Genomic DNA, 17492 nt, shown 5'->3' on the forward strand with positions numbered 1-17492 from the left:
AAAATGCCTCTCTGTGATCTACAGAGAGGCACCTTAATCCCAGCACCTGCAGCCAATTATGAATCAATTCTAGTACAGCCTCTGCAGCTCAGTGAGTGAATTCTGGAGGTTATTTTTGCCATCGCCCTACATCCCATAATCTCCTCAGACTCATCGCAGACTCAGCTCCTTCATACTTGTACTACAGTCATGTGACCTGGGCGTCATCGTCACGGTAACGTCGTGTGTGGCCGTGCACGTGTGTTGGGGTGGGGGTAGAAAAGGTCGGGCTGTCAGTGGATCATAAAGCATTTTTAGAGCAGCACTCCAGGTTGTGTGAGTACAGACACAAGAGAGATAGATATGCTGAGGAAGAGGAGTCAGAGGGAGAATGGTGACGAGAGGAAGAGTACATAGTAGTTCAAGTGCACAAATAGACAATATGTGAGATTCCATAAAAAATACTTAACTTTGTCCCCAGATACGAGGTAAACACATTCAAATCACTGATAATTGTAATGCTGATTTCCTCTTAATTACAAAAATAGTGAACATGATGGACAAGTTAAATATTATCATTGTTGTTCTGATTTAGAAAGTGTCAGTATACAGTTCTTTTTTATTTACTTTTTACTGTGTATTTAAGTCGTAGTGCTCCCATTCTCATCCATTCACATTAACAATAAACAATCTACGTTGGGACCAGTTCTTTGCATTCAGTACAACCCCCAAAAGTAGATAATCCCTCTCAAATGTCCAGAGTCCAACGTAGTGGAAACATTAGTGGTGCTTTTGTGGCAAGTTCAGGGCTACGCTTCAGAGAACGTAATTGGAGAAAATAAAAACAATTCCAAGGGGGCTGAGCCATATAGACACCAGTTACGATAGGGCTGCAAATAATCTACACACAACATTAACCAATCGGAACCACTCAGGGACCAGGAAATGCATCAGACCAGACTCTTCTCACTGTACTTACAAAACAAACTTTACACCCCCACTGTCAGTCAGCTTGTTGTTCACTGTTTGGTCTGAATGTGCAAGATTATTTTAAAGAGAGAATTAAACAAAACACAACTCCTGGTGGGGCTGAGATGATTTTTGGTTAAATTGGTTAGATGCCTGCGTTGTTTGAATTCAGAAAATTAATATTTAAACCCTTTTAAATAGTCAGACCAAATCAAATCAAAAATAGTAATCAATCAATACGAAGGAAAAAAAAAAAAAATTGGGCCAATCCCCATTCCCACAGTGTCAGTGTCATTAATTAAACACATCTTCATTGATTAATCCAAAACCAGGTCCAAAATAGGTTCAAACCAGATTCAAACCAGGTAAAAAAAACAACGTCTAAACTAATTATAAACCAGACCAAACTAAGGTCAAACCAGGTCTAAATCAGATCTAAACCAGGTCTAATCCAGGTCCAAAATGAATCTAAACAAGCTTAAACTAGGTCAAAACCAGGTCCAGATTTTAACCAGGTCTAAGCCACATCTTAACCAGATCTAAACCAGGTCTAAACCAGGTCTAAACCAGGTCTAAACCAGGTCTAAACCAGGTCTAAACCACGTCTAAACCAGGTCTAAACCAGGTCTAAACCAGGTCTAATCCAGGTCCAAAACAGATCAAAACAAGCTTAAACTAGATCAAAACCAGGTCCAGATCTAAACCAGGTCCAAGCCACATCTTAACCAGATCTAAACCAGGTCTAAACCAGGTCTAAACCAGGTCTAAACCAGGTCTAAACCAGGTCTAAACCAGGTCTAAACCAGGTCTAATCCAGGTCCAAAATGAATCTAAACAAGCTTAAACTAGATGAAAACCAGGTCCAGATCTAAACCAGGTCTAAATCAAATCTAAACCAGGTTCAAAACAGGCCTGAACTGGGTCTAAACCAAAATTAAGTCAAAAATCGTAATCAATCAATATGAAGGAAAACATTATTTGAGCCGATCCCAATTTGCACGATGTCAGTGTCATTAAACTCATCTTCACTGATTGATCCTAATTCAGCGTACACACACTGACTGATCTGTCTCATGTCAACACAGCGACACTTCAGATGAGTCATCTCCTCCCTTGGCTCTATCCATCTCATTCCATCCCCCCATCCTCCCGTCCCTCCAATAGGTCTAAAACAGGTCCAAACTAAGGCCAAACCAGATCTAAACCAGGTCTAAACCAGGTTCAAACCAAGTCTAAACCAAGTCAAAACCATGTCAGGCTTTTAATTTTAGTCTTAAAATGTTCGTATTAACCCGCTCTACATGATCCTGTTCACTACTGTGTCCATCAATAACAATATGAACATTAATAACAAATCTTCTTTCCCAGAAGTTGCTACCGTTAGCGTTAACAACAGGTTTGATTGACAGTGTTGCTAAGCGTCTGCTCCCTGTAGGTCTGGGCGGGAAGGGGCCAGGCTATTTACCTTCAATAGCCTGGCTCTGGATTGGCTCTTTGGTTGCTATGGTACTCACAGTTGGAATTCCAAATGTGAAACTCAGCTCCAAATCTGCTCCTGTAACTTCTAACCTCGATGAGCTTCACTGGAGCTTGACTGGAGCTGTGGGCGATTGGTGACGTCACACTCACTTAGTCCTCTTCTTTATACAGTCTGTGGTGTGAAGACTATGGACGAGGTGAATAAAATGACAATTGGCTGAATAAAAATGACTATAGAAAGGGGACAAGATGCTAGGGGCGTGACGATGGGCCTCTGCCTTCAGATTTACGCCTGAACGCACACGAATGCACACAAACACACAAATCCATCTCCACCTGGACGCACACACACACACACACAAACTGATCCCCACATGGACACTCACACACGCATACACACAGACACACAGATCTCCACCTGGTTGCACACATATGCACAAACCAATCTCCACCTGACCACCTGAACACACACACACCCACACCCCCATATACACACACACACACCCCTACACACACACAAACTGATCTCCAGCTGGATGTGCATACACAAATCCATCTCCAGCTGGACGCACACACACACACACCCCAATTGATCTTCACATGGACGCTCACACACACACACACACACACAAATTTCCACCATGGACACACACACACCCCCACTTGGAGGCGCACACACACACAAACCGATCTCCAACCGGAGACACACCGACACACACACCCACACACCCCCTCACGCGCACACCCACACACACACACCCACACACACCTACATACAAACTGATCTCCACCTGAACACACACGTACACACACACACGCATACACACATATACAAACCAATCTCCACCTGGACACACACATACACAAACCCAAGTGAACGTGCACACACGCGCACACGCAACCACAAACCACATGGATGTGCACACACACAAACTGATCTTCACATGGACGCTCTCACACACATACACACCCACCCCCACTTGGAGGCAAATACACACACACACCCCTGTACACACCCACACACACACACAAACCAATATCCACCTGGACACACACACACCAACCCACTATGAAACACACAGACCACAACTCCGTCGTCCAACTCCCTGTCGAGCTGCAACAGGCCAACGTTCCCAGATGCCCCACTTCCCCACGTGTCACTGGCAGTGCCCTCCTCCAGCGCAGTCATCACTCACTCCCTCTCTTTATCTATTGCTCTCTGTACTGCAGGCGTCAGATGGTAGATTAGATCTGTCCCATCCGCACGTCACCGTATTGACTGGCCCATGTAGCCTTATGTATGTGAGGGAGGGAGAGAGGGGAGTAAGGGGAGAGGGACAGAGGGACAGAGGGACAGAGGACAGAGAGAAGAGAGAGAAAGGGGTGGAAGAGGGGAAGAGAAGGGATAGGAGAGAGCAGAGCAGAAAAGAAAAGATGAGAGAGGGAGGGTTAGAGAGTGAGGAGAGAGAAGGGGGAGAAGGGAGAGAGGTGAGTGAGAAGGGGGAAAGAAGCAGAGATGGAAGAAAATAAAGAACTACTGACTCTCTGGACAGTGGACACAATGGAGGACATGGGTCAAACTCTGGCCTTCTATAGACAGATAAAACACACTGCTTTTCTGTATTTGCAGCAGCTTTTTTAACCAATCAAAGCGACAAAAGTGTTGAAGATGTTTTTATTTATTTACATCGGTGACGACCAGACCCTGGATCCAATGATGCGCCCATCATTGTCCCGGGACAGCTTCTTCTTAACTATTCCTACTTATCAGCGCAAATGACAGCGACTTTGGGGGGAGCCTGAAGAAGAAGGGAGCAAGACGAGGATGAGCCACAGACGATGAAGTGTTTCCTCCTCTGGACAGTAGGGGTAGTGACTGTCTGGTCCTGGGTCAAAGTGGGTGGATCATAGGGTGGAGGCAGTCAGAACACCCCCCTCCCGCTTGTTTGACTTCATCCCCTCTGTACAGTTCACATTAGCAGAAGAGACTGTACACATCCGACGAGTCACACTGCTCCCCTTCCGGCTGCCCCATCCCCTCAGACTCCTCCTGAGCTGATGGAGCAAAGGTCGCGATGGCCAATGGGCCCCCCCCCCCCCCCCCCACCTTCAGCAGCAGCACACGATGTAAAAGTCCCAGGGAATCCAAAAGCTCCTAACGTCGATGGAGATAAGACCCAAGTCCTTGTCCTTTAGTTTTACGACATTGATAAGAAAGAGATTGTCTGTTATTGTCCGTCATGTTAGCCAGCCCCTTTGAGAGAGGTGGGGGCGAAGTAGTAAAGTGAATCGGAGAGAAAAGGGAAGAGACAGAGAGAGAAAGAGAGAGGGAGGGAGGAGATGCTGAGTCATCATATCACCAGAGCAGCCCTGTGTAATGAACAAGAGACAGACTGTTAACATCAAGTTTAACAACCAGTGTTCAGTACCAGTGGTGTTAAATAAAAGGGCATACCGATCCCGAACATGGAGAGTACAACTGTAGAAAGAGAAATATGGAGAAAAATTATTCAGATAGGGCTGGGTGGTATGGAGAGAGAGAAAAACACAATTTATTTCCCCATATTGACCAGTCTTGACTGATCTTAGAAATATTATCTCTTCATTTACATATGACGTGTTTTAAAGGGCCCATGTTACGTCATTTTCCGATCTGTTATGACGTTGTTTCCTCATTGTTTCATTCACATGTTTAACGCACAAACCATGCATATTTAGGTTGTGTTCTTCTGTCAAATGGAAAACACCCTGTTTCACCTTGTGATGTCATGCAGTAAAACAGGAAGTGCTCCATTGTGTTTTTAAACTCCACACACCTTCACTAGAATCAGGTGGTTGATTTCAGCCCTGGAGTTGCTAATTTGTCCATCCATCCATCCATCCATTTTCTTCCGCTTATCCAGGGCTGGGTCGCGGGGGCAGCAGTCTAAGCAGGGACTCCCAAACTTCCCTCACCCCAGACACGTCCTCCAGCTCCTCCGGTGGGATCCCAAGGCGTTCCCAGGCCAGCCGAGAGACATAGTCCCTCCAGCGTGTCCTGGGTCTTCCCCGGGGCCTCCTCCCGGTGGGACATGCCCTGAACACCTCCCTAGGGAGGCGTCCAGGAGGCATCCTGAGCAGATGCCCGAGCCACGGATTCCTCTCGACGTGTAGGAGCAGGGGCTCTACTCCGAGCTCCTCCCGTGTGACTGAGCTCCTCACCCTATCCCTAAGGGTGCGCCCAGCCACTCTGCGGAGGAAGCCCATTTCGGCCGTTTGTATCCACGACCTTGTCCTTTCGGTCATTACCCAGAGCTCATGACCATAGGTGAGGGTAGGAACGTAGATTGACCGGTAAAAGCGAGGGCTTTGCCTTTCAACTCAGCTCCTTCTTCACCACAACGGACCGATACAGCGACCGCATCACTGCAGACGCTGCACCAATCCGCCTGTCAATCTCCTGCTCCATCCTTCCCTCACTCGTGAACAAGACCCCAAGGTACTTGAACTCCTCCACTTGGGGCAGAGACTCACCACCCACCCGGAGAGGGCAAACCACCTTTTTCCGGTCGAGAACCATGGCCTCGGATTTGGAGGAGCTGATTCTCATCCCAGCCACTTCACACTCGGCTGCAAACCGCCCCAGTGCCTGCTGCAGGTCCTGGCTCGATGAAGCCATCAGGACAACATCATCTGCAAACAGCAGAGATGAAATCCTGTGGTTCCCAAACCAGGCCCCCTCCGGCCCCTGGCTGCGCCTAGAAATTCTGTCCATAAATATAATGAACAGAACCGGTGACAAAGGGCAGCCCTGGCGGAGTCCAACATGCACCGGGAACAGGTCTGACTTACTGCCGGCAATGAACACAGCTCCTGCTCCGGTCATACAGGGACTGGACAGCCCTTAGCAAAGATCCCCGGACCCCATACTCCCAGAGCATCCCCCAAAGGACACCGCGAGGGACACGGTCGAATGCCTTCTCCAGATCCACAAAACACATGTGGACTGGTTGGGCATACTCCCATGAGCCCTCGAGGACCCGATGGAGAGTATAGAGCTGGTCCAGTGTTCCACGACCAGGACGAAAACCACACTGCTCCTCCTGAATCCGAGGTTCGACTATCGGTCGGATTCTCCTCTCCAGTACCCTGGAGTAGACCTTACCGGGAAGGCTGAGGAGTGTAATTCCCCTGTAATTGGAACACACCCTCCGGTCCCCCTTGTTGCAGAGACGTGTCAGCCAAGACAGTCCAACAACATCCAGAGACTTGAGGTACTCAGGACGGATCTCGTCCACCCCCGGAGCCTTGCCACCGAGGAGCTTGCTAACCACGAGGGGTGACTTCAGCCAGGGTGATGGACGAGTCTGCCTCCGAGTCCCCAGTCTCTAATTGCTCTAATTGCTCAGTTGCTAATTTGTACTGAACAAAATGTAAAAAGGAGCTGTTAACTTGAAAACCATGAGAAAACTACGACTACGTGACATCACAAGGTGAAACGGAGCATTTTGAGCTTTGGAGATGGACAGGCTAAGAATGCAGGGTTACTCAAACATGTGTGAATGAAACAAAACACAACTACAGGTGTGTTTTTGATGAGGCAACAACGTTCTAACATAAAGTCAAAGGATCTCTAAGCCTTTATTTTCAAGAAGTGTTAAAGTCTATATTGTATTACACCACTAGATGATGCTCAAACTTAATTTTTGGTTTGTATCGCATAAAGCAGTGCAAATAAAAGTGAAACTAAAGACTAAGGGCCTCATTTATCAAGCATTTGCTCATGTGCTGAACAGCTAACCAACCTAAAAGAGCTGTAAGAACTTTAAGAGCTAAAGCTGTGTGATAATAGAGTACGATGGAAAGTTTTTCCACATGACAGCTTTTGTAAGTTGTCCAACAATAGGGCATTTGATAGTGATTTTAAAAGCTTTAAAATGGCCAATAAAGACAGATATTTAACTGAGCTTTCATGCGTTTGTCCCACGTCCTAAAGTGGACACTGTGAGGTCCATTCTCTACATACGGGGGTCTTATCTGTCCCTGCACCGCTCCAATGTCATGGTTAACCTGCTGTTCAAAGTTTTGTCCTGAAGTAGAGCTAATTTGCAACATGTTTCAACAATTCAGCAGCCCATGGGAGCAGAAATTAGCGTCAGAAATAATATCCGCACTTCCCATTGGTAAATCACACGCTATTTTTTTGTTTATTCTTGTTTAGCAGCTGGAATCCTAAATCCGCTTTTTTCACTACTAAACTGTATATATGGTATTTTAATAGCATTATCTACTGTTCTGAGTCATTTTTTTGGCAGATTTAGTGCAGCCCTGATTACAGCCAGGTGTTTCTGATCGCAAACAGGGGCGGAGTCTGAAGTATGGACAGACCAATCACACTTAGGCCGTGCCCCAATTCGCCAAAGTGCCCCTAAATGCGCCGTTCGAATCGTGCATTTAAGGGCTTACGTAACTTCCTGTGCAACAAGTTTTGTCCCATTTCATGCTCCTGACAAATGTGGCCGAAAATGTGTTCTGCGTTTCCGTGGAGATCGACCTTAGCTGAAGCGTGCATCTGAGCACACTTCACGCACTGCTATATCCCATCATGCACCATGCCCACGCAAAAAAGAGACGAAAATAGAGTACACTACGCAAAACACATTCAAATGTAAGTACTGGTTTATGTAATCGACAACAGTGCGACATGAAACTGTTAAAATTTGAGTAAAGATATGTATGAGGCAGTGTCACGGCCCTAGACCTTAAGTTCTTTTCATTATTTGTATTTGTCATGGCTGTTGGAGTACTTGGATGCAATTGGAGGACTGTTTTCAGCCTGGCCAATCCTGAGGCCCACCTTCAACCACCTCCCACCCTACTTAAGAAGATTCAGGACACCTATTCAGAGCTGCTGGCCTGTTTGTGTTTAGTTCCACTTTAAGCATGCACTGTAAACCTTTTTTGGAGCCGAGTTTTATATCTGGAATTCCGACTGCGAGTATCATAGCAACCAAAGAGCCAATCCGGAGTGAAGCCCCTCCCACACCGCTGATTTAGCACAGAGCAGGCACTTAGCAACGCTGTCCATCAAATCTGTTGTTAACACTAATATCTTGATTTACAGATACAATAGAGAAATAAAAATCACAGATCATGTAGAGTGGGTTAATACAAATGTTTTTTTAGACCAAAGTGACGAGGCTTACTGCAGCAGTTACAGAGAGAGAGGTGACAATTTTTCAACATAAAGTGAATTTGAGCCAGAGTCGACGGAGCTGGAAGCACTGCACTGCTCCTCAGGCACTGTCTTTGTAGCGTCACTGCATCAAAGAGGAGTACGTAAGGGAAGATATACATCCCTCCACTTTCTTAGACACCAGTCACTCTCACCGGGTTTTCCTTCATGTTTTTCTCTCTCAAATGTTAAATACACTTTGACTGAATGTAATTTTTATCTTCAAGTATACGATCCTGTGGCACATCAAGTACTTGCAGCCACTTTTGTGTAGGGTCCAGTTGTCGCCAGTGAACTGTACAGTGAGACTTATACTGGGCTGTGACATACGGCTTCAAACGTCCATGGTAACAGTAAAAGTAAGGCACATTCTGCAGCTTTCTTTCATCTGGACAGCTTTCATACAGGTGAGGCAAATCTGTCTGAGAAAAGTGCTTTCTGCTCAGAGCTGGTATCTGCTCTCGATCACATACCTTCATTTTCTGAACCAACCTTTTACACTGTACTTTTGAGCATCATGTTCTTGGTAACCCGGTACACAGTAAAATACAGTGTTATATTTTTTGCTCTCTTTGAATGTTTGTCATGTGGCACAGAGACGGTATAAGATGATGAGATGGATGCTGAAGTAGTGGTGAAGTGCTGCTCGTGCGTCATCACTGCTGCTGTTGATCGTTTTCTTATATGAGACAAAAGACAAGATTTTAATATAATTCGTAACATACATAGTGCAAAACATTTTCAAATTAGGCCTCACAATGTTTTATTTAATTATTATATATTTTTGTTCCCATATAGAGCTCCTGCAGTTGAGGAAGCAACAACAGGACAGAGGTCTGTGAGAGGGAGTGGAAATATGCACATTATTTTAACTATATCCTGCAAAAAAAAACAAAAAAAACAAAACGTATATGGTTAAGCACGACCTCTGCACAGGTAGCATACGATTCCCAACTTCAACCAACTCATCCTCCAACCTTTTCAAACAATTGCCACGTTATCCCTCAAATGCGCAGCTTGTTACTAAAGACATGAGCCACAGAGCGAAGCCGTCGCCAGCTCCTCTGACAACACTAACACCATGTAAGCAACTGCAGCTTCAGTTGTGCTGTCAGGTTACTTCAAAGGCACAAATAAACAGACCTGGGCAGCGTACACTGTGTAAGAGACGTTACCCGTTTCTACTGTAGTCGCCTTTTAGAAATGGCAAGATGGAAAGTGAAAGAAAACCTGTGAGAGCTTTAGTATTAGTATGTGTCATCTACTGCGGATATAGACTTTTTACGGCATGATCGATTGACACAGACGACTTTAAATATGATAAAGCTGCAATTCCAGCAATTAACAATAATGACGTTTAATGGCTGTCACAAATCCTGAGTTCAAATCCGTATACAGATTTGCAACAGTATACAACAACAGAAAAGTGCTCTGCTCCCGGGAACAAGCAGCTCGGTGGGCGTCAAGGAGGTGCAGTTAGTAATCTCACAGGGTTTCAAGTTCACATATGGGTTAAAATAAGTTAAGATTAGGGTTAGGTTAAGGTTAGGTGAGTCGTTATTATAGTCAAGATCAGAATTAGTCTCCAGGAAATGAATGTATGTCAAATAATGTTCTCAAAACCCAGTATGTGTGACAGAGACAGAGGGGGTGAGAGAGGAAGAGGACGGAAAACTGAGAGGAAAAGATGGACAGACAGAGAGAGAAAGGTAATGAGAGGGAGGAAGAGATTGAGAGAAGAGGCAGAGAGAGGAAACAAAAAGAGAACGAGAGAGTAAGGAAGGACTGAGAGAAAAAGAGTGAAAGTTCAGATGAGGTCTATGTGTTTCTCAAGATGTGGTCCCTAGAAGTTTCCCATGTGTGAAGATTTACTGTTTGTATTAAGTGACAGATATCCTAGTCCACACATTATTACTAATCAGCAGGGTTGCCAGGTTTCAATGCCAAAAAAACACCCAACAGAGCCTGAAAACAACATTTTTCCCCAATCAAGCCTGATTAAATGTAGAAAAACTATCAATTAGCAGTACACTCATATGTCCTTAAATTTAAAAAAGTAAACAACAGACAAAGCTTCACACTAAAATTAAGATGAATAAATATGCTCTGGTCAGTGCAGACATGTCGATAAAGTCTGAGTTTTGTATTTGAACACAGGAGGAGCAAGTCTGTCGTGTGTCAGAGTTATTGGAGAAATAAGATAAAGTCCATCTGAACGTCCATGATTATAAAGGGCTTATGTAGCTTTTTCCATGGAGATGTTATTTACTTTGCCTAGAGTGATCCATAGTATGTCATTAAACTTGAAAAAATGTATGTTTTACAAGGTATTTTTGCTTAATAAAACACAGTTAATAATTAAATAAATGCTAGATAGATACGTTTAATGCCATGCTGTGGAAAATGCCAGTTAAAGAAATAGTATCTCCATAGAGACAAGCACATGCCGTACCCTCCACCAGACTTTTCCACCAGAATTGGCTTTTTAAAATTATGAACCTGGCAACCCCAGTGAGCTATCAGGTGACCAGGTCAAGCACTGCTGGACCAAAAGCAGAACCATGACAGGAAGTGACTCATTCTTGACTCATTACAATACACCATTCCTAATATCTATCCCAATCAACATTTGTCATCATTATGGACCATATGTAGGACAAATCACTTGTTAAACTGGCCAGTGAAAGTCCACAGACACCTCTAATCCTGATCCGGTCCAAACATTAGTCACAAATTTCTCCCAGAGTTCTTTGCCAATCAAATTCCCCCTTCCCAGCCCATCCCGGGGAGAATATGCACGTTTTACGGATAAGTTCGCTCAGATTTGGGTCACATTAGGGCGTGTGGACATTTGGGTGGACTGAGGCTTTTGAAGCTAATTGATGTTGTCAGTTCCAGGCAATGTCAGAGAAAGAATATGTCAAATTTAAATCAAAATATTATGCATTATATGTACTGTCATTGGTCTGTAAATATGTCCTTGAGTACCTTTTGATTTGGCATCTCATGTTTTAGAAATTAAAATCACTATGTATAAAACAAGACATTATTTTCCAGCTTGGTAACTCCCCTCACAGGAATCTGATGTAGGAATCCAACTGCTGGCAGCAAAGGGAATTACCATAGAGTAAACAATTAAACTAGGTAATGAGGAACATGCACTGACATGTTTAATATAAACATGCAGTAGTAATGAACATGGTCTGACAGCAGAAAGGCTTGTGGACAAAATATGAAGAATAAAACACTGTACAGTCTCAAATTCAAAGATGAATTCAACCGCATCTTGTTCTTTTGTGTCCACTTGTCACCTTTCAAGTCATGTAAGGTGACAGATGCACCTACACTCTCTCTCCTCTCATTCTTCTTATACCATTTCAATTACAGTCCAACCAAGCGCCATCAAGTGTATGCATAATACCCATTACATCAGAGACAAAACACACATTTGGCTCCTATAGGCTCATTAGATGTGCATTATTTTTAACTTAACTTTACATGGTTCACCACCTGCTTGTTTCCATGGAGATGCCATTGCATTAAACATATCAGTCTTGCATTTATTCAGTTACAGAGGTGTTTACTGCTCAAGAATACTTTGAAAGACATGCTTTTTTATTGTGAGTGGGGGCACCTCTCCACAGATCTGACCTATAACTCAGCTTGGTGGAATGAACTTCTTGACTCCATGGCGTTAGATAAGTTTTATGAAATACTGTGCAACATTCCAGTTAAAATGTTAACATCTCCATGGAGACAAAGCCGGTGGAGGAACAAAACATTTACAGCTTGTATTTACTGGGTCTATTAACACAAAACAGAATTGTGAAAAAGCTAAAGGCATTATTATGACATGAAAGTGGCTGCAACTTCCAAAATTTGGAAGCAATTTTCCAAAAAATAAGGCCCAAAGTTGCTATCAAGAGGTGAACTTGGCAACTGTGATTATAATGTGACTATGTTCCAGCAATTTCACTTTTTTTTAAACTCTCAAAGGCACTTAACACTGCATTATTAATTATTCCCATATTATTATTTCTGTAGCTACAGCTGCCCTGAGGCAGACTAAGAGCAGTGAGGCAGAAAATTTCCACCACTGGCCCCTTGGACCACCACCAACACTCAAACAAACACCACATTCATACTAGGAAATGCAAATGAAAATCGGATACTAATTCATACTAAAACTAGTATTAAAAGTAAATACTCATTTAAGCAGGTATCAATACTACTACAGGTTAGAAATGAAGAGCTGTAGAATTATCTTGAGCTGTATCAGAACAAGTGTAAGTACACGTATAAGGATTACACATATATAAGACCACGTGTTAATATAAATAGAAAGTACTATTTATGTTTGAAAATCACATTCTATTGTCTAAATAAAGAGTGTTTTTTTGTAGAATTGGTGTTGAGTATCAGGACTATTCCTTAGTATTGAAATTAAGTTTGAAATTTTAGTATCGTGACAACACAACAGCACTGTCCACTAGAACCACTACTGTCCCATTGTGGCACCTGGTCTTCAGAACTGTCCCCATCCAAGCACTAACCAGGCCCAGCCCTGCTTTGCTTCCAAGTAAGAGTATTCTTACATTGGTGTGGTCTTTTATGATTTATGGAGAAAGCTTTTAAAACACACACACTCTATATGGACAGACCCCGGGGAGACTGGAGGGATAACTCTACTTCTGCTCTGATTGTTGTTGTGTCATAGCTTCATACTGACCTACAGGTGTGTACAATTTAGGAGGAGGAAAGGAATTTCAGTGCAATTTCATTTCCATCTTCACCCCGGTAACTGTTGCAACAATAACAAATAGCTTTTTCGAGGAAGTAGAGAGTCTTTTATTTGAAACAAAAAACTTTTCCTACGGTACTGTTAGATTTTGACTTAAAGTATTATGACAAATAGTCTTTTTGAACTATTGTGTAATGCATTATCAAAAATCGCGTGGGGTTCTGTTGTTTCATTTATGTTTTGGTAATCCAGTAAATCTACTTTGTTTCCCTCCCCAAAGCTTAAACCCCCCACTGCCACACACATGATGTAATCCATGAAGCTCCTCCATGTTTTTAAAGACCATACTAGACCTATAAAGACCATACTAGACCTATAAAGACCATACTAGTCCTATAGAGACCATACTAGACCTATAAAGACCATACTAGTCCTATAGAGACCATACTAGACCTATAAAGACCATACTAGTCCTATAGAGACCATACTAGACCTATAAAGACCATACTAGTCCTATAGAGACCATACTAGACCTATAAAGACCATACTAGTCCTATAGAGACCATACCAGACCTATAGAGACCATACTAGTCCTATAGAGACCATACCAGACCTATAGAGACCATACTAGTCCTATAGAGACCATACTAGACCTATAGAGACCATACTAGACCTATAAAGACCATACTAGTCCTATAGAGACCATACTAGACCTATAGAGACCATACTAGTCCTATAGAGACCATACTAGTCCTATAGAGACCATACTAGACCTATAAAGACCATACTAGATCTATAAAGACCATACTAGTCCTATAAAGACCATACTAGACCTATAAAGACCATACTAGACCTATAAAGACCATACTAGTCCTATAAAGACCATACTAAACCTATAAAGACCATACTAGACCTATAAAGACCATACTAAACCTATAAAGACCATACTAGACCTATAAAGACCATACTAGTCCTATAAAGACCATACTAGACCTATAAAGACCATACTAGTCCTATAAAGACCATACTAGACCTATAAAGACCATACTAGTCCTATAAAGACCATACTAGACCTATAAAGACCATACTAGTCCTATAGAGACCATACTAGACCTATAAAGACCATACTAGTCCTATAGAGACCATACTAGACCTATAAAGACCATACTAGTCCTATAGAGACCATACCAGACCTATAAAGACCATACTAGTCCTATAGAGACCATACCAGACCTATAGAGACCATACTAGTCCTATAGAGACCATACCAGACCTATAGAGACCATACTAGACCTATAAAGACCATACTAGTCCTATAGAGACCATACTAGACCTATAGAGACCATACTAGTCCTATAGAGACCATACTAGTCCTATAGAGACCATACTAGACCTATAAAGACCATACTAGATCTATAAAGACCATACTAGTCCTATAAAGACCATACTAGACCTATAAAGACCATACTAGACCTATAAAGACCATACTAGACCTATAAAGACCATACTAGTCCTATAAAGACCATACTAGTCCTATAAAGACCATACTAAACCTATAAAGACCATACTAGACCTATAAAGACCATACTAGACCTATAAAGATCATACTAGTCCTATAAAGGCCATACTAGACCGTTGTTCGCCATTTTGACAATGGCCAACATTGTTTTGCTTTTTTTTTTAACCTGGTACTACTTATTTCACTTTTAAATATGCTTTAAAATGGTCCCAGCGCCCTCTGCTGGTATTTTATCATTTCATTATCAAAACTTTGAGGCTCACTATTTTAAAGAATTAATATTTCAGATTTCATAAACATCATCTATATCCCCATGTGATAGACATAAAATGTAGCTTTTACAGCTAACAATTGAAATGGTGATTTATTCTTACTTACATTCTTATTTACAAAAACATTGGGCATGATGTTGGACATCTTGTTTGACTTATAATTTAGTGTTTAGTTCTCACGATAATGAGCCTCACATGAGTCTCTCATTTGGGTTGGGGTTCAACACTGAAATACACTTTGTTTAAACCTAAAAAGACTCTCTCTGATCTGGATGGACACTGCATAAACTCCAGCACCTGCAGACAGTCATGAATCGGTGCTAGTGCAGCCTCTGCAGCTCAGGGAGTGAATTCTGGAGGTTCTGAGCTTTCACATGAGGCCTGTCCATAAAATGAGAATGAGACAAACCTGTATGTGTCCTCTATCTGTAGGTTAAGGCTCTGGACACACAGGTTCAGTTGTGATTATCAAACCCTTTCTAAAACAGTCAGAGCAGAGGCTACATACTCTATCTTTAAAAATGGGTATTATAGTAAATGTACTTTTTCTCAACAAAAGCATGCCTGAAGTGATTTTCTATGTCATCCATGCATGTTTCAGTGATCTACTTTTCTCTCCCGGGCCTTGTTCAAACCCTCCTTATGGTCAGCAGTACAAAATTCACTGCTCAGCCCACACACAGCCTACATCACCCATGCTCTTGCACGAAAGTTCTCCCATAATAAATATATAAAAGCAGGATACAAAACACTACAACTTCGTAATTAATTTAGTGTATCTTTTTTTTTTTTTTTGTGCATGGCCCCTGTTAAAAAAAACCCTAACTTATTAATCTCATAAAAGAAGAGATACATTACACCATATTTAGTTAAAGCTAATTTCCATCTGTAGTGCCCGGGCAGGTAAACAAACAATGCAAATACATCCAAGTATCCATCCATTTACAATCAAACCACACATTCTCCCATTTTTTCATCATAAAACATCACACTCCAAATTTCTACATTTAAAGTTACTCTAATATTATGTCAAAAATTACCATATAAACTACCACATGCAAATACAAATCAGTGGTAGAGGTGGAGCATTGTTTAAAATTCTATGTATCAATCGCACATTCAAATACACAATCAAGCTCTCAAAGTTCAACATTTTAGATTTTGTAAGAATTTGACAATGTTGATGCCTTAGTGGTTTCCCGTCTTACACTTTTACTGCCTGATTATACAGAGATTTGAGTGGTTTTAATGTTGTCTCGCTCGATTGAGATGTGATACACAGTCGTTTCATTAGTGGGATACACTCAGATTGTGTCGTGATGTCACTGTGAGGGGAGAGTGAACGCAAGGAGCAAAGAGAGGGCAGATTCAGAACATCAAAAACAAAGCTAAAACTAAATATAGCGGCAATGAACATCCAGCCCTCGCCCGTGCGTACACCGCGCCCTCAATTTTCCTCTTCACATTACACCTACTGCCAATTGCGAGGTGCTATTGTGCCTTTTCTTCCTCTTTCTGGCTGCACTGCACAAAAACCATAAATCATGTATAAACAATTTTTGATAACTTTTCAAGCCTATATAGCATTTTCACAAAATTTGAGACTATTCTGAGAAACAAGGAGGAGTCTGTAAAGTATCATTTGTTAAAAATCGGTCAATTTGTCAGATTTTTACCATTAGAATAACATGGAGAGTTTGTGTCAACACTATGGCTACGACCTAAAAAATATGGGGTGTCATATATGTGTCATGACTTTTGTGATCGGGATGCCAAAATTGACTTCTGTGCAAAATTTCAGAACATTTAAAATTTTTATTTGAGGCAGTAGGGGGCGCTAATGGACAAACATTACTATTTTTTTGTATGGCCTAATGGAGGGCAATTTGTAAACATTCAAAATTAACAAAAATGTAAGCAATTTTTGTGACTTCGCTGCACAAAAACTGAAAGACTTGAGGCAAAAATTCTGATAACGCCCCACCCCTTGAGACAATTTTACCAATTTAATTTTGAGTTCGAGTAAACGCCTTAGAAGGAGTTTGTAAAAGTGGAACGTTTACAAAAATAACTCGGCGAATTTTAATTCAAAACACTTCTTACTTCTCATAATCTACTTCTGTGCCACATTTCATGATTCTATATGCACTTTTTATTTTATTTATTTATTTTTTTGCATCATTCTTATACCATAATGCAATTTTTTTGTTTTCTTGGGGGAGCGTATTTTTTAATTTGTGGGAAGGAGGGCTAATTGCACATTTTAATACCTTATTTACAGTTAATATAGCATTTTCCGAACAATAACGGATAATATGG

The sequence above is a fragment of the Periophthalmus magnuspinnatus genome, chromosome 21, assembly GCF_009829125.3.
Source record: "Periophthalmus magnuspinnatus isolate fPerMag1 chromosome 21, fPerMag1.2.pri, whole genome shotgun sequence".
NCBI lineage: Eukaryota > Metazoa > Chordata > Actinopteri > Gobiiformes > Gobiidae > Periophthalmus > Periophthalmus magnuspinnatus.